Source organism: Salarias fasciatus, chromosome 9 (assembly GCF_902148845.1).
Source record: "Salarias fasciatus chromosome 9, fSalaFa1.1, whole genome shotgun sequence".
NCBI classification, from domain to species: domain Eukaryota; kingdom Metazoa; phylum Chordata; class Actinopteri; order Blenniiformes; family Blenniidae; genus Salarias; species Salarias fasciatus.
This window is the reverse complement of record NC_043753.1, coordinates 11,358,290-11,380,171: the sequence shown is the minus strand read 5'-3', so window position 1 is coordinate 11,380,171 and position 21,882 is coordinate 11,358,290.

Sequence of the window (21,882 nt, the reverse complement as noted above, 5' to 3'; positions counted from 1 at the left end):
GTAATTCTGACATCCTTTAAGTATGAAAAATATTGGCTCCTGCTTGTGATGTTTGGTGGTTTATGGTTTATGTGTTGTCATGTTTTTGACATGAAAATCAAATTTTGACAGCCTGAGAGCAGGCTAAACCTGCACCTTCCCCATTAGGTTCCCAAGGTGGAGAACATCTGTTTTACTGTGAATCATCTCTAGGAAAAACCAACCAACAGACTAATCATATTAAATTTAGCTCCTTGTCAGAGTGCAGAGCTAATTGCTTTCATTCACCCACCTACATGATTACTGCCTTCAATTACATGTAAAGGAGCTAAAACCTCAAAGGTAACAAATAGCCAACCATTTGAGATGCTTCACTTGACCCACAGCAAGTAATTCAATCTGCAAATGACAAGAAGATAGCCTGACCTTTCTTTCTTTTCTTTTTTTTTTTTTTTAATCTTGTTTGAGTAAGACGTCGGCTGTCTGAATTCAGGCACTACACCTAAATGCCTCCCAAGTAATCAAACCACATCTTTTCTATTAGTTATCAATATATAATGATCTAGCCATTCCCCTGGTCTGAAATGAATAAATACAGATATTAAATTATGTATTCCTTATTATCCTCAGATCGTTAGTGCTGGGCTGTTCTCATCCCTCTCCCTCTCTTTCTCGCTGAGTATGAGTAGCTTTCAAGCTTTCAGCGCTGCCATAATATTTCCCCACAGAGCCCACATATGTGTCCGACAAACATTTCCCTTAGCTAGACACTTTTCCAGAAATTTGATTATACACGGCATATGTGTAATTGATTTCCCTGCCATGTTCCTTCCTTTCCAGTGACGAGTGATCAATAGTGCCGCATTGATGAAACAAAGCCCTCATGTGCATGTGTGCCGATGGCTTAACTGTTGCAGCCACCACTATACAGTCTGAAGGTCAGCAGCTCTGGAACTCCTCCGATTTCTCGACATGCAGATTTCATGGATGCCGTCTTGACTGCAGAGGCATCTTCGCCTGTCTCGCACTCGAGCTCATTCGGCATGCAAATTTAATTTGGATATGGCAAGATGCTTTAAAGTGTTATATGAATATATGCATCCAGGGTTCTTAAATAAGGAACGGTTATTTTTGAACTTTTAATACCGATCAGCCATAAAATTATGACCAGTGAGGGATGAAGTGAATCACGCTGATTATTTCTTATCACGGCACCTGCCAGTGGGTGGGATACATTAGTCAGCAAGTGAACATTTTGTCCTCAAAGTTGATGTGTTAGAAAGCAGAGTAAAAAAAAAAAAAGGACGAGCGTAAGAATTTGTGCAAGTTTCATAAACAGAAATGTGATGACTCGACAACTGGGCAGGAGCGTCTCCAGAACTGCAGCCCTGTGGGGTGTTCCCAGTCTGCGGTGGTCAGTATACATCAAACACCGCAGCGAAGCGGGAAGAGGGTCTAATATCTTGACGCCAGACACCACAGCACATCATAAGAGGTCTGATGGATTCAGGCCTTGATGGATCTGACTTGTTTTTGCATAATATTAGGGCTGATCAGTGTCTGTTCATTGTGAGGCCAAAGATGCACTTTGAATTCTTCTTGACATTATTGTGGCATTAATGCGACGCCACTTCACGACCCTCAATTTACAGATGTGAAATAGTGTCCTGTTGACAGGGAAACTGCTGATGACAGACTTGTTAATTACTTAGGGGTGCAGAAAAACGATGAAGGGTAATTGACTGTGTCCCTTTTCATTAATTATTATCATCAAGCGAGCGGCCAATCAGCTTCCCCGTGAGTCATGGCGTGCGGGGCGGCGGCAGCGTTGGTCCAAAATAGCCAAGCGATACAAGAGCCGTGTGGCCACGGCTCCAAGTAATGCAATGCAGCGCGGTCGACGCTTCCAGGTCTTTGCTGACTCCACCTGCATGCGCGGGTCCTCCGGGGAGTTGAAGTCAGCCGCGGTTCCACCACGTGGGCGGAATAACTCCAGTCGCCAGCTTGATATCTATAATTACAAAATTTCTAGCAGGTTGCAAAGACTATAAAACGGTTTTTCATAGAGACGAGGTTAAAGAGGGTTTTTTTTTTTTCTTTCTTGTTTTTTTAATTCATGTGCACTATGTGGGCATGTGTGCTTGTGTGGGTTGTTGTCATAGAAACCCAAATTGTGGCATCATGTGGAAGAAACGGTTTGGGTCACAGAGCCAGCTCGGCTCGGATTAAGCTGGTGCGGCTGCTCCGTATGACTGAGTAATTGAATTCCCTTTTAATTAACCTTTGGCGTCTCCACTGATCAGAATGTGTTACGCGGCCTGGCAGCCGCAGAGTTGTACAGATGTGTATTCTGCGCAAGAAAGACAATAAAAGCAAGAAGAAGTTGAAAGCGCGGAGTTCATCGCCGCTCGGCATCACGGCCACCTCCAGCTTTTTCTTTCTGTAAGTGTAGTCTCATCAATCTCGGGCCAAAAAGAGTTGACTGACTGCACCGGCTGCCTCATCCCTGAGCTGTCACTGCCTGCTGCATTTTCCCCCCTCTCAATTTGTCACGAAACGTGTCCGTTCCATCATCCAAACAACACCGCGGACGCTCTTGCGCCCCACGGCTTCTGCCTGCGACGCCGTCGGCACATAAGAGAGACACATCATCATCACGCTCATTACAAAGACCAGCATGCCCAGTTCGTTTTAAGCTTCCCCAACAAGAATAACTCAGAGCGCCGGGCTCGGAAATTGCTGTATTGTATCAGATCGTAAACCTAAATAAATTCCCCGTCGTAGAAGCTGAGCCAATTTGGCCGAAGAAGGATGCTGCCTTGCATGTGAAAACGGGTCCGTGCGCGGTGGCAAAGACAGTGGAAGAGTAAGGAAGGAGACGAATGTGGATGCTGTAATTTACTGTCGGCTTCTGCAGGAGTGGGAGAGCAAAAGTCACATTCACTTGAATTACAATAACAAGCATTCAATCAACGTGAAACACCTTCCTATTTATAGTACACGGCCATGGAATACTTGTAAAGAGAAGAAAAAAACAACACTTGGATGGCCAAGGTTGGAAACGTATCTGTTCTCTCTCCTGCTCTTGTCCCATGGTGTTTTAATGGCGTGGATTTAATGTCATTTTCAAACACGCTATTTATTGCACAACAGTCAAAGTTATGGAAGACCCCCGTGAGGCCAGGGGGATGTGAGCTTGATGAATGTGTAAGTCCACTACAGCGAACTATAGTGCGGCATGAGTTAAATGTGTGTGCACGTTTTTGTCAATAAGAGGGAGGAAAGACGCCATGGCAGCAGCCTGTTTATTCTCTTTGGCTATTTTTAGCTGCTGGCCATGTCAAGGTCCATACAACCACCCGCCCACCCACCCACAGTGGGCAGCAGTGGCCTTCAGTATAATGGTCTGCTGCGGAGTCCAGTCATTAATCTATGTCATGTCTTCATTCATCCCGGCAAACACACCTGTTCGCCTCTGATGCTGCCAGCAGCGCCGAACGTGTCAAAAATACACACCACACAATGAACATGCCTCGTTGTTTGCTCGTGCAAATTAGCAGTGTAGCATTTGGAGCGACCCTCAGGAATTAGTGCTCTAAGTCTGGATCATGTAACCCCGGAAGCCACCGAACCCCGGTTCAAGTCCAGCCGGAGACCTTTGCGGTGCGCTGTCTCCCTCTGCACCTCCCCATGTTTATTGTCACTCCATATGAACATCAATCAACGAGAACAAGCCCCCCCACCTCAAAAAAAAAAAAAAAAAATCAATCTCCAAAGAAAACAAGTTATTTGTGTGTGTGTGTGTGTGTGTGCTCGTGTTTCTGCATTTTCTATGGTACTGCCGTTAGCTGTGGACAAACAAACATGATTGATTACTTCTCCGTCCTGCTGGTTGTGTTTGCATAATACGACCAGGGCCATGGATCACTAATTGAATGGGCGCTGTTTTGTTTATATATTAATTTTTGGCTGTCTGCTCCGACTGCTGGTCAATTGCTCTCGCAATCGTGCCGTCCACCAGCACAGCCAAACACGCACTCCGCCACACGCAGACAAGGGGAAGCACACTTCATCGACGCTACGCTCTGTTTTGAAGTACACAAAGCCGCATCCTTTGCCGCACGGCTCCGGTGTAACCTCCAAATTTCAGGAGTTTGCAAAATACTCATCAGCATTCATCGGTGTGGAGGATGCTGCCACACAGCGCGGACAAGATGCTGCGCGCTGCACCTTAACCCAAAGTGCTTGTGGCAGCATGATAATGTGAATATAATGCACTTGGTCTAATTGCCACAAAAACACCCGGGCCGGTAATCTGACCCGCTACTATCGCGCAGCGTCGCCTGATGGGAGTAAGCATTTCTGTAATCGGGGCAGGTGTGGCACCTCCAGCGTGTTCCGGTGATCGCTGTGTGTTGTACTCTGAAGTGAAAGACAAGGAGGGGGAGGCCATGTCATGAATAGCAATGAAGTCACTCGTGTTGTAGCCGGCAGATTAGTGAGGACGGACCATTTCTCAACCTGACTTGTGTTCATCTTTTGGAGCTTAAAGTGTCGCTCGCTGTCCACCTCCCCTGGAACATCATTTTCCTCTACAGCACTGATAATATGAAATATGCTGCGAGTAAAACAACATTTACCTTCATTGTACACACCTGCATAAATCTAGAATAGACCTGCTGCTGGGTGACACTATTGCACCATCACGGGCTGTATATGCGGTGATGCTGGTAATCAATGCCGTTTCCCTATTGTCCTACTTTCAGCGATGTAAGACAAAGGGAGCACGGTTTATCCCGCCATAAGTCTCAGAGTTGCGTTGATGCTGTTGTCAGTTGTGTAATTGGGTCCACAGGTAGTGTTGCGGTGTTATGAGTCCCTCTGCAATATAATGTGAGAGATTAATCATTTGGTCAGGGAAACCAAAACTTGCCCACTCCTGGGAGGGAAAACATGTCGGGGGAAATACTTCCACATTTTCACAAATGAACAGTGAAGTGAGAGGAGTCGGGCCGTGTTACTTTAATAGATTCACTGTGTTTATATCAAATCGCAAATTACCTCCGAGATGAAACTGGCTTTAAGTTAACATCGTTTTAATTGCAAGTTGTCCAAAGTAACACCGACGAGTCCTATAAAGCAATCTCATCAAAATAGGTTTTAACTAACAAGACGGGAAAAATAAAAGAAGGACTTTGCTGAACTACGAGGCAAACAAGAGATGCTGCCTCTTACTATGCTGAGAAACAAGTTACCTGTTAATGTGTTGCCAAATAAGTTTTGAGTTTTTGTCTTAAATCATTAATCTTGTATTGATATCGCCATGCTTAATTCCCTTTAGGTGCATGTCTCTTGGCATACCTGGCACCCTGCTATGATCAAGACAAGGTGACAAGTGTTTACAAACGAGGTGAACTGAAGTGGTGAGTGGACACAGGCTGCAGGAGTGTGGAGGTCAGACTGGGGCAGGTGATGCGATCCTCTCCTGTTTCCTGTTGTTTACCTGCTGACCTGCGTCTGCGGTCGCATGGAGGAGACCGGCCTGAAGAGATCCGTCTGTGAGTTTAAGTATAGAAGATGGCATTGCATTGACACCTAATCCCCCCCCCCCTCCCCATCAACCCCAGCCAACACGTGTTGTGTTTGTGTGTATGTGTGTGTGCATAGGCGACTAATAACCTTGAATATCTGCATTTGCTTCATCAAATCGTACGCCACAGGCATGTTCAATCCCTGTCAACGCCCAGATATCATTTCATCTTGCTCGTGTCCTTCAAGGTTACACATGTGAACATATGATAATGCTAACTGGCGGAGATGACGGGGCTCCTGATGGATTCAGGAGCGTGCTCCTGGGAAGTGCTTTCTAATTTAAACCAGTCTATTAAAGAGGTCACTGCTGCTGATCTTGATTCCCGTCCTTGACAGTAGTTGATCCCTGATCCCTTCTATATGTTTCATAGCCTCCGACCCAGAGCGTGCGGATAAGGGTGGAACGTGGCGACTGCGCAGAAAACCTATCATCAGTTTTCTGTACCTTCAGAAACTTGCATCTCGCGATTTAAAATTAAAGGAATGCACATGAAATTCTTCATATGCACCATGTGGATTAAAAGAGTGTGCAGTTCATTTTCAGTTCTGCAATTTCAATTTTTCCAGTACAATAAAAAAACTTTACCAGAACGAGGTATGCTTCATATGAATTTTTAAATTTCTGTTATACAACTGCAGTAAGTTTTACCTGCAGGATACTGTCAGACAACATTTTCTGACTGCAAACTAAGTCCTAAACCAGTTGTTCCACACCTCGGGTCCTGGAGGCCCTTTTGGGGGAGCGCCAGACATCACAGCAGGGCCCCGAGGCCGTGTCCACTCTGAGTATGTCAAAATAAGATTGGAACATGTCAAAGAAAACCATCACACTCTCCAGAATCCGGAGCAGACTTGAGAGACTGTCCATCTGTGTTATTTTGAAGGCTCCTGGCTTTCAGATGTTGGTGAGCGTGAGTGCGTCTGCCAGGATTTGATTTCACCTTAACGTTTCAGCAGATCAGAAATCGGAGAGATGGGGGGGTGGGGGGGGGGGGGGGGTGGGGGGGGGGGGGTCCTGCAGCCTTCAGCTGTCGCTTCCTGGTAAATGAACGTTCTATGAGCTTTTTAAAAATTCATTAACATTCACAGGCAACAATCTGTAAATAAAGGTCAGCCGAAGTGTAGTCGGGACCTGAATTGCATACTGAAGCAAAACTAAAGAGTATCTGTTAAAGTTAGGCCTGTACTCTCGTTTTGGTTTACAGTTGCTTTTTTAAACTGATTATAATTGTCATCTTTTGATGGTTAACTTAATAAAAGATTTCAAGTGATCTTTTTTGCACTTTAAGCCTTTCTTTTTCTCTTATTTGCAGTACTAAAGAGAGAGACTGTAATTTTCACCTGAGCAGAATATTGCATTAAAATCTAGTCCTATGTGTTGAATAATGTTTAATATCAGTGATATAAGTATGCTATTTAGTTATATTTCTTTACCAATTTTCATAAAAGTCTCTACTGGACATTTTAATCAGTGAGTTTAAGACTTCTAATCCAGAAGGGAGAATCTCAGCAGTTCAGCAAATCTCGCATGAGCAACGCTGACGAGGAAATCCTAATTAAGTGTTTAATGAAATTATTTCACAGGTAATAAGGAGCTATATCAAGCACAGAGTGCTCGAATGAAGACGGCTGATAGATAACGTGCAGCTCTCTTTAGTGCTTGAACATGCTGCGAACAAAGACGTAAAGATGGCTGTAAAATGATGCCTTGTGAGGAAAACGATCCTCTCAGATGAAAGCCTCAGTGAAAAAGTCTACATTGTCCTTTTGTTCATCTTCATATCTGCACACAATTGAGTTGTTTCTGCCAAACTGGATGCATTAGAGGAGCTGTAACTCACATCTGCATTTGTGTTTTCATTCCTCCTCTTGATTCAAACTCAATATAAAAACAAAAGGAGAGTTCCAGGTAAGATCAATACGATTCAGATTTGTTTTAATGTTATTTCATGGCATATTTAAGAATCTGATTCTTTAACGTTTCCAAGAGTTTGCAGGGATGAAAATCTGGGCTTTTCACGCAAGAGTTGCATTTGAAACAGCAGATTAGTGATTGCTGATCTTTCCTCCTTCAAACCCCTCCCATATTGGGGGTGATGGTCGACCCTTTGTTTAAGTTTGACAAACACATCAGTTCTGTCATCAAGACCAGCTTTTTCCATTTGAGGACTCTGGCCAAAATCAGATCTTATCTTCCCCTGGCTGATTTTGAAAGAGTGATCCATGCTTTTATAACTTCTCGTTTGGATTATTGTAATGCGTTGTATGTTGGGCTGGACCAGGGCGCCCTGCAGCGCCTGCAAAGTGTACAGAATGCTGCTGCCCGGCTCCTGACTAAAACAAAGAAGCGGGAGCACATCACCCCTGTGCTGTGCACTTTACACTGGCTGCCTGTCCGCTTCCGAGTGGAATTTAAAGTTTTATTAATCACTTTTAAGTGTTTTCACTCCTTGGGCCCCCCATACCTGACTGATATGTTGCAGCCCTACATGCCGACCAGAGACTTGAGGTCAGCTGACCAGCTCCGGTTGGTTGTCCCGAGAGCCAGGCTCAAAACCAGGGGTGACAGAGCCTTCTCTGTAGCTGCGCCCACCCTCTGGAACAGCCTCCCCCTAGATGTCAGGTCCTCCGAGTCTGTGGGACAGTTTAAATCCAGGCTAAAAACACACCTCTTCTCGAAGGCCTTTAAACACTAGCAAAACCGGAGTATATTCTTGGTGTCTTATTTGTTTTATCTGTGTGTTTTTTTTTTTTTCATTATGTTTAGCTGAGCCTGTTACTTTATTTAGTTATTTTATCCTTTTCTTTTACTTCTGTATTGCTGTGCAGCACTTTGGTCAACGGAAGTTGTTTTTTAAATGTGCTATATAAATAAAATTGAATTGAATTGAATTGAATTGAATTGAATATTGCCTCTCCAAGTGGCTGCAGACCCTCTTTTCCAGTCTTGATTGACTAAAACATCACAGTAAAGTCAAACACAGAACGACACACCACTCTGACGCACAGTTTTCCACTCTCGAAAGCGTTCTGTGATCTTTGGCATGTGCAGCATCGGAGCGGTGGAAGCCTCGGCCCCCTCCTGGGACCTCTGGGGGTCCTCTCCCCCCCACTGGGGCTGTGTTAGATCCCTGGTTGGGAAAAACAGCGAAGACTCTGTTCATGTGTTTTAAAAAGAGCTTAGAAAAACACAAGATGAGTGTTCTCGTATGAGACTTCAGGATTGTTCTGCAATGCTATATAAAGCCAGTCCATTTGTCTTTCGTCCCACGTAAAGCAAAGTTTTGTTATTTTTTTCCAGAGTGGTTTTATTATCTGTGCGGTCTCTTTGTGTGGTGCACATCATGAGTTTTACACACTGTTCTTTACTGCCCCGTTCTTCAATATACTCAGCCATCAGGACGAGTCAGTAAGGCTTTTTTCCTGCCTCTGTAAATCTCAGGCAGCCTACCTCAGTTGCTTTCTGTCTTACCAGTACTTTTAAACATCCCCTATCCTGCTGGAGCCTTTTAATTTGGGACGGCTGAATGCTTCCCTGGTGCGTCGATTCCTCAGAACTCAGCTCGAATCTTTTTAAATTCCTTGGAAGTGACAGCAGAAGTTTATCAAAGGTAAAGAACTAGTTCCTTAAAATAAAAAAAATCCTCTTGAAATGAGCATGATCTCAGTCCTATTTGAAGTGTAAAGAGTAAGATCCCCTAATCCTTGGGGGGATGAGTTTGTGAAAAAGCGCCGTGATTGATGCTTGCTCTGCTTAAAAAGCGGACACAGGTCATGGACGTACAAATACCCCCCCTGACAAGGAAAGCTCAGCGCTAAAGCTACCGTTCCCTCATTCATCACGCAGTTAGCCTGGCGATTGCTACACAGCACGGCGTGCCCTCTACCCGGCGCCCGGGTCTCAGCCCTCGTCCAAAAGCGGAGTCATGATGAGAAGTATCAAAATGAGCCATTGCTGTCACCATAGAGGAGAAGCCCCGAGGACAGATGGCAGGTCCTTGGATCACTGCGTCCATGTTAACCTTCCTGTAGAGAGATCCAGGGAGTGGGGTCACTGTTCTCAGAATATTGTTTCAGGTTGTTATATATATCTTTTTTTTTTTTTTTTTTTAGAGGGCATCAATGGAGACCTGTGTTTCGAAGCTCCTGTAGCAAAAAAAAAAAAAAAAAAAAAAAAAAACCCTTCTGGGTCTGGCAGGCAGACAGAAAAGAAATAAAGCCCTCAAAAGGGATGACAGGCAGGCCTTTGGCAGGGACGGTAATGCTATCCCTCGGGCGCTTTGTAACTCACACCTGAGGGAAAGGTTAGTGCACGGCTGAATTCTATCTATTTGATTACCGTGACGGAGGCAAGAGTAATTAAGTTAATACAGTTTAATTATACTGAGTAGGATTCAATGAATGTTTCATAGTTATCCCTGGTTACTGGCAGCACAGTGCAGTTTGAGGTACCTGCACCACTGGGTATCTACCGGCTGTTTGCCCACATATACTCAACAGGAGTAATCTGATAAATCTTCAGGAAAATAGATTTTTTTTTTTTAAATTAAAACTAGAGGTTATTAAAATGCTTATCCCAGTTTTCTACAATCTTTAAATTAATCTTGGTAAAACTGTGGCTGCTTCATTTGAACCAAGCAATTTAAAAGTCATCATCCCCCATGCTGTGAAAAGATGGCTCCCATTACTATACTTGATTTAAGTGTTTATACAGCGCGGCGACTGCCCTGTCAAGAACACTGACACATTTCTCACTCAGGCCTTTTACACACTAATTGAGAGCTTTCAGCGTGTCACCGAATGAATAATTTAAATAAAAAGTCAACATGGCCACTTCCTCGCAGCAGTTTCATCTCGAGGATATGTTCCTGAAGGCGTCGTAGAGGCTCGTTCTGCGGCAGGGCTGACCGTGTGTTTACCGTCCATCGGAAAGGTATTGAGCGCTGTCTTTTTTAATGACTGCATTCATCAGTATGAGCTTTCAGTCGTTTGAAATACAGCCGGACTGCCTTCTATGCAAGGTGTTTAATTGTCTGCTCTCTAAGTGCCCTCATGGTATTTTATTGAACTAATTTATTCTGAATGGAAACCCTAGAGGGTATAAAGCCATCTCTTTGACATTGCCAGCTGGACCCTGTCCGATAAGAGACATTTTTACAGCGAGGTTAAGCTATGGGATTTTTTAAAAAAAGAGAAAAAACACACACACAATGGTGCAGGGTGGGTAAGAATGGACCTTTGAAACCAGACGAGGTATAAAGCCGCATCCAAACTCCGAACGAGAAGTTACTGAAAGCGCGCTGATAAGATCGTGAATTATCAACTCAATCTTGTCCCAAACTAAAGATTGTTTTCCAGCGAATCAATAATCCGTTGGGTTTAGGAAGAGACGTTTAGAACAGCTGAGATAAGAGCCGAGCGCTTAAATAGGAGATAGAGAGAAATTTGTACAATGCCAATGAATAAATTATTGTCTTTTTTCCTCTTTTTTTTCCTGCAAGGTCAGCTCTGTTGCTCCGCTTCTCCAGGGAAACCTCCGCCAACTCACATGAGCTCACACACCGATACACACAAAAGTCTCTCACACACACACACACACACACACACACACGGAGGCGGTCCCACTCACCGGTCAATCACAGGCAACCCCACCAACACATGCATCAGTGCAAATCTCTCTCTCTCTCCAGAAATCCATCCTCATGAGCGCAGGCAGGCAGGCCGGCGCTCACACTTGCAGCACACATGCATTGTTCTCCCGCTCGCTCTCTCTTCCCAAAGCTCCGTAATGAGCAGCGAGTTACAGAGAGGGCGCCTTTACAGTGAGTCTCTTGACCTGTGCATGTGGGAAGCTGTTTGCCGGGGAAGAGGAGGAGGTTCAAGGGTGAACACGGCTCTCAGCAAACACACTGGAAATTACTGCAGCCGATCGAATTTTAACTGCGGTAACAGTTTTCAATGCTGCCTTCTCACAAGATTGCATTCTCACCTCAGCGTACCACAGATTTGAAGGTTACACATGGAGGAAGATGGAAAGATATTATACATCTCTGCCAACATGGGATCATATAAATATTTCCAAAAGATACCTGAAGGATGAAGAATGATTAAACTTTTTGGGGATTATTTATTGTGTGCTGAGCAGACGCGCCGGGGGTATTTTATTCGCCGACCATCAAAAACATTTATGAGTCTGTTTCAGCAGTATGTTCGAAACAAGAAGCCATAAATCTACCGCGGTATCTTCACTCCGCTCCTCTCCTCTCCTCTCCTCTCCTCGGTCTTTATGTTCAGCCGTCTCCTCCTCGTTATCTCTCTCAACACATCTTCCTCGTCTCATTTATCATTTTTCTCAGCTGCCCGCATCATCCAGGTAAAGCGCCTCAGCTTCAAGATTGCCGATGAATTTGGGATCGACAGCAAGTTATCAGATTTTGTGGGCACTCTGGTTTGGCGCAGCCTCTAAATATCAATGTGAGGCACATTTTAAAGCTAAAGCACTTGTTACAGTTCAAGAAAACAGGGGTAGACTATGACCACAAGCAAGAAAAACCCGTTTAAAGTGCTCCACAAGAATATCTGTCTTCTCCAATTAAAACCGAGTAGCATGATGTTGATGAAAGTAGTGTTTGAAATGTGAGAAGCGTCCTCTCTCATGGTGTGTGTTCCAGTTAGAAATCTGTATTGTCTCCACAAGGTGGTGTCATGCTCATTAGCTGAATGTTGCAGCTGATCTTCACTGCTCTGATGTCTGCTGAGTGTAGGTCTCTCTCTCTCTCTCTCTGTCTCTCTCTCTCTCTCTGTCTCTCTCTCTAATAAAAATAAAAAAGTCCAGATAGATTTCCATCACCGTGCACGAGCTTTCTTGTTGACATGACAGCCTGTAAATGACTCTGCATGCCGAACCCTTGTTATCCCGCAGTGGGAAGTGCTAAGTGTGACGGTACAAAACCATTTTATGGCCATGAGCGGTGGAGCAAAGTGAGGCAGTGGAGCCAGCCACTCATTACCACAATTTGGAGAGTATCTCGCTGCCTTGACCCGTCCATTGACCTTCAGAATAATAGTTGTGTAGTGCAGCGACGTGGAGACAGTTCATTACCCACAAAGCCTGCCAGTCCACAAGCTCATACATCCTCAATCGCAAAATAAGGCCAAGAAAACAGGGCAACCTCCGAGTGGAGAGCTGACTCTCATCTTGCTCTCTTCGAGCTGTCTCTTTCTCCATTTGCTGAGCCTTCCCCTCTAATCTCTTCTTCTGTCTCTTCCTGCCTTTCATTGTCATTCATGGACAAACCCTACTCGCAGCAAAGGGGATTTAACAATAGAAAAGAGAAAAAAAAAAATCAGGAATCAATCATTTATTGATGTTCTGAACTTGTAATTCCCCACAGTGTGAAAAAGCAAATGATGAGTGCTTACACAATGCGATTATTGTAAAGCGCTTTAGTCCCGGGTGACACATTGCCCCGGTGATCAACTCTGGCTGTGACTGATTTTACTCAACTGCTGCTCCCTCGGTGTCAGGGTTAACAAGCTTTGTCTGGGTCACCCGAGTGGACCTAACCATGACTCATGATCAGCTTACGGATCCACCAGCAAGCCGATAATAACCACTCAGTCTACACGGCCGTATAAACTTTGCCAGCTTTAACAACCATCCATCAGTCTTTTGAACTGATGCATCCAAATCTGAGCCGTGGTGGAGGGGCGAGCTGGAGCCGATCCAAGGTTACTGCAGTGCAGGGTTCGCCCTCGACAGGTCGCCGCAAAATTTGCATTCGTGCAACGATATTTTGAGCGTGTTTCCTGGTCAATGCAGGTCTAGTAAAACCCAGAGATATTAAATATCCTGTTTTCCGCTTCATTATATCAAAGCAATCACCTGCTTTATGTTGCGTTGTAACTTTTGCTCCAGTATTTTATACTCTGTTTTTTATAGCATCATTTCTGGGTTTTAGTACTATTTATTAATCCTTTTGGAATGCGTTTCCCTAAAGTATTGATTATTATTGCACTCCACAAGGTTTTACTAACCCTCTTCAGGGAGGATTTTTAAACTGTTAGCAGGAGTTGGTCTGGCTCCGTTTAGCACTCTCATTTCACTCATTTCGTCCTGACAGCATCTTAAACCAGCAGCTAATCTAGGTGCGTGTGCTCCTATCGCAATCATCATCATAATAAATTGGCCTTCTCATTATTTGATAGCTGTTGACCTTGAGGAATTGCAATTTCACAAACAATTCCAGTGAGCAGGCTCGCCTTCATCTTCTTAGAGCAGAAAATATGTTTAATATTTCATGATTTTGAGGCTTGAGATTAATTCAAATCATGCCAATTTAATTTGATTGATCAGCAATCAATTCTCTTGATGTTGAAACCGAGAAAACCGATTTATTGCTGCTTTGCTGAACATGAAACACTTGAAATGCGCTTTGAATTATTCACATGAGCAGTGTTGTCAACTTGCGTCATGCGAGACAAAAGCAACAGGCTCAGAAGGTTTCACGCAAGGCCAAAACTTTTACGATATTGGATCTATTATAGATTTTATTTTAATATAACCAAAGTACAACAGCAAATATTTAGCAAAGCAACCAAACTGCACTATCTGAGCCACACAACATGCATCCTGAAGCTGCTCCTCAGGACGAACAGATCCTGAAAAGTGTGAATGCGATGTTAACAATCTGCACATGGCGCAGCGCTGACAGATGGGAGAATGATGCTAAAGAGGATTAAAGGTCGGCCCAGGAGAAGTGGTCCTTCAGGTGTGATGGAGATGGTGCGGGGAAGCAGCCGGAGAAGACAGCCGGCTTTTCTTCACGATGGAAATTCATTCAGTATGCTGCACACAGTTTATTATATTGTGCAGAGTAATGAGGAACTTCTCTTGGAAAACTTCTTTCAAAAGAAAAAAAAAAAATCATGATTGATGGCCGTAATTTAAGAAAAAAAAAACAACTATATACAACAACAAAGAGGAATAATGTCAAATCCAGTGGTCCCCCCTGAATGTGTGAGGGCACAGCCTTACAATCTGAGCAGATGGTGTATCTGGATGGAATAGAAATGATACTGTCTGCGACAAGCAGCAGCAGCCTGTGTAACTCATGATTGTTTTTTTTTTTTTTTTTTTTTTTTTTCAATTTGATCGGTGTGAATCCACACAGATAATCGCAGGCGCCCGGATCAAGGATTTAGACCTCGGGAGAAGGCAGGGGTGGGGTGGGGTGGGGTGGGGTGGGGGTCTGGCTCCAGCAGTCATAATGCTCACGGTAGTCTCAAGACAATGCAGTTGAGCTGGCCGCAGCTTAACTCAGACCAGCTGGGAGTTGGGGAGACGCAAAAGAGTAAACAGAAGAAGTGAGGGAGGCAGAAAAACTGCAGCACTTTTAAATCACCTGGAGTGACGAACTTAGTTTCAGGACAAAGCCAAAACAGTGATGACGGTTTTAGACTGTGAAGTCTTTAGTTTAAAGCAGGGGTGTCAAACATATGGTCAGTGGGCCAAATTCAGCCCATCAAACCACCAAGCAAATTGTAAAAATTTCAAAGAAAACTGGTCTAAAATCATCTCAACATGCTATTTATTGCCTATTGACACCATCAAGAACAATGTTTTTATTGCATTTTATATGAAAGTTAAAAAAAAAAACCATCAAAATATGATGCATGAGCCCAATGTGTGGTCCAGGGTTGGGGGGTCACAATTGTGGTTTGAAACCCTTCACAGCAGGAGCCCTTTATCCACACCTAAAAACCTTTATTGTATTGTCTTCTGTTGACAAAGAAACATTTTTTTTTCTTCCTTGAACCTTAACAGATGCTGTAAATTGCACCTATTTAAAGACGGCTAATGACTCCATAAGCACCGCGTATTTGTTTCTACCAAAAGCCGTGTTTCTGGCATATTTAAAGCCTGGAAAAGCATGGCCCCGAGCTGTTAATTACATGCTTCGAGAGGAGATAATCCTCAGTGTGACTAAAGAGATTTCCCAGGAAAACATATTTACGCTGAAATTTGCATCCTCGTTTCAGTGTGAGTTACAACGTCTGACAGGCCTCGTCGCTGTCAACGTAGGAAAAATCACGAGGAACCGCGGCGGTCTTTCCAGTCCACGTTGATTTGGTTGATGGGAAAATGACTTTTTTGTCTTGTCTTGTAATTCGCCGGGCGCGCATGTGAAGCGTCAAACGCGCCGAGTTGCTTTCCAGTGAGGGACAGATAAAGTGTCAAAAAGGAGTCTGGCAGCCAGGCCGGCCTTGCCGTCCCCAAGGACAGCAGCGCTCTTAAGAGGTAACCTCATTTATAAGTGATGGAACACCAAAGCAGTGGCACATGTTACAGTGGGGGGCGTGCACGCGCACGCACGCACGCACACACACTCGCACACACACTCCAGTCCTGTTGGAACCGGTGATTGACAGCTCTGAGGTTAATGCACTCTGCATATAGCTGTTCTCAGCCACTTTTGTGTACAGCCACATGTTAGCTTGTCCCTTTTACACTCTGAAAAACCAATAAGAGGTTTTTCTTCTGCAAGCGAGGCACTTTAAATAGTTCACACGTCACAGGTAGTTTATGCCGCAATGTTGGCTGAAAAGTGGAGGAATCGGGCTGACGTTTTCTGACACTTCAACGGCTTTGGTTGCAGTGAATGGCGTTGGTCAGCACCTTCGCTTCAGAGCTGGAAAATCGGCTTTTTATTTATTTCTATTTAACCGAGAACACATTCATATTTACAATGACAACCTCAAAAAAATGGAAATCACTTTGAAATATCCAAATCCAAAGATTATCACCTGGATAGATTAGAATAAGATGTTTACTGTTTCAGCCAGTCAGTGCAGAACAGCTGGGAGCACAAGGAACACAGAAATCACAGGAACACAACCAGCCGGCACACGTTGAATCACAAAACTGGCAAACAAGACACTCACAAAAAACAGCAATATATAATAATCAAACCAGGCGAAGGCAATCACACACTGATTCACAGGTGAAAGACATCAGGGCAGGAACAGACATGAAGCCAAGGAGCCTGAGCTGAAACAGAGAAACTCAACATAACACGAGAAACTACGTGTGAATCAAGACAAAACTGTTTTTTCCAGTAAAATTATAAAAAAAGCAATGAAATGAGACAATATATAAAAAACATTATAAAAAAAAACCCTCAGTAAGTCCAGATAGAACCTTTTTTTTCATATTTTCCTTTGCACATGGGAACACCCACTCCCTCCAAACCTGCTTTTATGATGAAATAATGACTCTAAATTACCTGTGGAAATGAATCTGACTTTGACCGTCTCTTTGTGTTTGCTCAGCGACGGATGATAGATTAATGGGTGTATTATTTATGGTTGGGAGCTGCCTGAAAGTCTCCGACCTCGCAGCGGAGGAGATTCTCTCATTCAAGAATTCTTCTTTCTCTGTGGCGTTTGCATGTTCTCCCCGTGCATGCTCAGGATTTCCTTTTTTCTTTAAGGTATGCAAGAGAGCATGTGAGGAGAATATATTATAGAAAAATGCAGCAGGAAACGGTTGGATCTGTGCATCACATGTCGGATGTAAATGTATAATTTAGTCCGCAGCTGCCTCTCCGGACGACAGCGTCTGATTGGTCAGCAGAGCTGGAGACATTTGAGCGGTGGCGCCCGGCAGCCTGCCATAGGCGTCACCTCACAGCTAAACACACATGGCCTCCGTTTGAACGGCAGGATATAGTTAAATCAAGTGGTCATTACATGGCCATTCCACCCACAGGAACACTGGTGAACTCAATCCCTCAGGCAAATGTAATCAAAATGCACACACACACACACACACACACACACACATTCACACACACGTTCACACACACACTGCCCAGGGAAAAAATTTCCAAGACAAACACAGCCATATTGTTCTGCATCATGTTTATGTATGCAATAGCCCCACAACCTGATTCTGGCAATTCATCAAGCTCAGCTGAAGAGATAATGCACGCTTTGTGACACTCGCTTCGCATCTGCTGCATGTGTGTGTGTATGTGTGTGTGTGTGGCTTTTTTCCACAAAGATTGCTCGGCCAACGACACGGCTCTGCGATAACCTGTAGGAACAATAACCGGGCAAATATTGGTTCAGTGCCATGGTAGAGCAGGGAACTCATGATGTGCTTGCAGCGCGGTGACGGCTGCTGTGGCGGCTTCTACTCTGCTTTTTTTGATGGAGAAATTAACTTTAATGAAATTAGAAGAATTGTTTGCTTTGCTCGTACTTTATTGGGCCATTAATTATCATAAAAACTCTCTAAATCAGGTTAGTGGCCCATTTTAAGTGCTTCCTTCCAGAGATTAAATACTTGCAAAATGCAAATATATTTTTGCAGATATTTGCAAAGTTTTAATCTCCTTAACAAAAAACCCATCCTTTTTTAATTTCCTGAAAAATTTTAGTTTATTTGATGGATTTTTCATTTTTCTCCTTCTTCGTTTGCATTTTCATTTTGTTTTACATTAAGTTGTATTTTTTTTCTTCATTTATTTGTTTGTATCCTTGAAATGTATTTTTAATGCTTGCTTGTTTTCAATTATTTTTACATTGCATTTGGAGTTCTTTGAGAAAACAGAATGGTTTCACTCTGCATATTTAATGCGTATCTATAGATCAATTGATAGATTGAAGTTCTGCACATCTACATCCAGCATATGTAGCATCCAACATACAGTAATTCTCCTTACATGCTTGAACTTACTAACAACTCATTTTCACCTCCTCTAAGTATAAAAAAAACAATTTAATGACTTCCAAGTTGATGTTTTCCATCAAGCGGCCTCCTCCACAGGTAAAGCTCCCTCTGGTTCTGTCCTCGTTTTCCCACAATTGGCTGCAGGTAGCTTTAAAACCGCGGTTTAGAAATTAACAATATAAAAGAAGGTAATATTTGTGGCTGAATATGACCTGCCAACAGCTTTACAGACGCCTCTTTTATAGTGGCAGATGGGGAAAATACTTCTTGGACTGCAGGGATTGTTTTTTTTTTTTCTTTTTTTTTTACTGTTGGAGCACAACTAATAACAGGAGTAAATTGGCCGAAAGGCTGTGTGGTGGTGACAGTGTATTTAGCTCTATTAATACACCGAGCACAGTCCCAGAAAGTCCTGCAGAGGACGGTTGAACTGTCATCAATTTTCCTGGCATTTGTCATCAGTATCGGAACAAACTAAAATATGACTTCGTACGGCATTTAATTTGATTACAGCTCAGCCTAAATGGCGCAGAAATATCTGCACTGAATCGAATGTTAATCCATCAACAGGCATGCGAAACACATTCATAAATAAATGCTGGAAGCTTTTGTTTGAGAGAAAAAGTTGTCGTTACTCAATACTTTTCCATGAAAAATCGCTCATTTTAAACATCGTGGCAGCACTGAGGGGAGTCGGTGTCGCTGTTTGGAAGAAATCACAATAGAGAAGGGATTGAGTGGAGGATAACGCTCATAAATATTCAATTCAGAAGAGAATATTAAAGATCAAGATACACAAGTGTGAGTACATGCATGGAGACTGTCACTGAAACTAAGGGCGTGTTTTATTAGAAAGTCTTGCTTTCAGATAAGGATTGCTGCACGCTTGTGCCAGTAAATCCAGAGATGATCCACTCAGGTAATTACCTCTAGCATGCTGTATGTGGCTACATTATGCTAATACTGTGTGAACACAGCAGTCCATCAATCTTCCCTCTGCCATTAACAAACGTCTGTGAGGAAACTGCGGCCGGAGCGTGAGCAAGGAGTGAAGAGAGTCGGATCATTCTTCTTCTTTGGTAGAATCCGAGCCGCCCGGCGGTCCAGGGGCGACTTTACGTCTGTTTTATGATGCATCAGAAGTTTTGTTTGGGAAAGGTTCAGCCTGCAGGTAACAGCGTTCAAGGTTCTCAAAGAAAATTAAAAGTGTGGCGGTTTGGCCTCAGAACGGCTTTGGGCCAACGCTGCTCAGAAATGGACTCAGACAAAGAAAACAACATTTGTGGTTTTTCTTTTTCTTTTTTTTTGTTTTGTTTTGAAGAACTGACTTCACAGACTTTAGTTTCCAGCAGGTTCGGCATGTTTCAACTTTATATTTGTGATCTGAATGTGAAGCCTCTGCTCATTTTCACCTCTGGGAGTCCCTCCTTCTTTTTTTCCAAAATGCTCTTCCTGCTTTTACTTTTACTAGAGCAACTTTAAAGCCACTTGTCCTTGTGCTGTTCTTTTTCTTCCCTTCAAATCTAAACTTCCTGTTTTTTTCATGACATGGTAAAATCTTTTGATTCACAGCAGATATCTTCTTTGTATTCTATTTTGTGGACAATATAGCGTTCATCACAACCAAGTGGTGAAAATTTCTTTTTTTTTGCTTGAAAAATGAACTCAAATTCCATATATTGAAACAGATTTGTTCAGAATGGTGTGCAATTCACATTTTCTTCTGTAAATGACTCCCTATTCGGCTGCAAATGCAGTATCTGTGCAGCCAGAGTTCACAGTGTGTATCGTCCCCGGGAAAAAAACAATCTGACATGATACTTTTTTTCCTCTTGATAACAATGCTGGGAGAGAGTATAATCCTTAGTTAATGATATACCTTATCTGATAATCCTGCCTGATATTCTCCTCGGAATATTCCTTAATCCTCACTGTCAACAAGCAGGTCTCAGAGGTCGTCTTCGCTCTGCGTTGTCAGGATTGGCTCGCTTTAAGAGGGAAAGCAGCCGAACAGGCACACGCCCGGATCCAAAGGGAAATTGTTTTCCTTACAAAGCAGCAGTTTGACAAACGGTATGTATGTGCAGCGAGTCGGTTTGGTCTACACTCCTCTTTCAAACACTAACAGAGGAGGGAGAGAGAGAGAGAGAGAGAGAGAGAGAGAGCTCTTCACATGTGTGCGACCACAAAATGAAAAACACAAATAAATTTGTTTTCCCCCCATAATGTGGAATCTGGGGTGTTTAAAAAGAAACCCTACGTGAACTCGCAAACAGCATGCACTATCCAGATGCATTCGGCAGAGCTGTGTGATGGAGAGAGGCATATCGTGTGTGCGGCTTAATGTATTGCTCCCAGTCAAGCATCCTATCACATTACACCATAGGCTGCCTCCTTCCCTGTGAAAACATAATGAGTCATTTGGTCACAAGGGGCAGCGTCTTGCCTGCATTAGGAGACAGACTGGGAAATGGCTCGCTCCCCCACACTATTTAAAGCCCTTTTTGCAGTGGTGAGGAGAAGATCCAGACTGGTCATCACAGGAGCAGCATCACTCAGAAACAGTGAGTACCTCACTCTGTCTCTCATACCCAAGCTTTTCTGCTCATCTGATTGTTTCATAAAAGTCATGAGGGCTAAACTTTAAATAACTTGGATGCCAGATTTTTTTTTTTTTTTTCGGCTATAAAAAAAAAAAACAATTTTCATTTTATTTAATAAAAATGACTGAATAAATATGCTTTGTTGCTTGTTTAGGGGGAGGTAAATCCAACAAGTGTTATCAGTGAGCACAGAAACAATCCATCTAAAAATAGTTGAATTATTCAATAAAAAAAATCTCATGGAGCACTTTTCTGCTGTAAAACAACCTTAAATCCTCTCTTCATGAATAAGAATTCATCTGCTACCAGACACTGCCTGGATATTTCATATTTTCCAAAGAGATCTCAGCTTTAGGCGAACAATACAAGAGCATACTGTTAAAATTTTCAAGAAGTGCTCTGACGAAACCTCTTGCATGTGTGAATCTGGTTAAATCTAGTTACACCCACTCACTTATATAACTATTGTTCAGCAAATGTGTTTACCAGTGTCAATTATTGTACTTCCTGGACGGTTGGCCTCCGCAAACAGATGTGTGGTTGGCTCAATTACAAAACCAAATGACAATTATCTCCTGCATCAGGCCAGGAAATGATTGTTGTTGGGGGGGGGGGCACATCAGACTGTGGGTCTATTATCAAATTCAAGAAAATTACAAGAAATCTGTCTGCGGCTTGTGCTTTTATGTGACGTTTCACCATCGCTACAAGTGACAAGGAGCAAAGAATAGAGACCTGAGTGGAGTGGAGATACTGGTTTTTAAGTAATTGATTAAAGATTTACATTGCGGTGGAGACTTAAGTGCAGACTTAAGCCTCTTTTCATGGAGCATAATGGAAATATTTAATCAGGTGGCTACAAAATGCCTCATGTCAAATTTATGTGATGTACATTTCATTTCTCGACTTTCCTGGAAGACTTCCAGGAGGTAAACTTCTGTACATCAATGGCGTATTAAAGCTAATCATCGT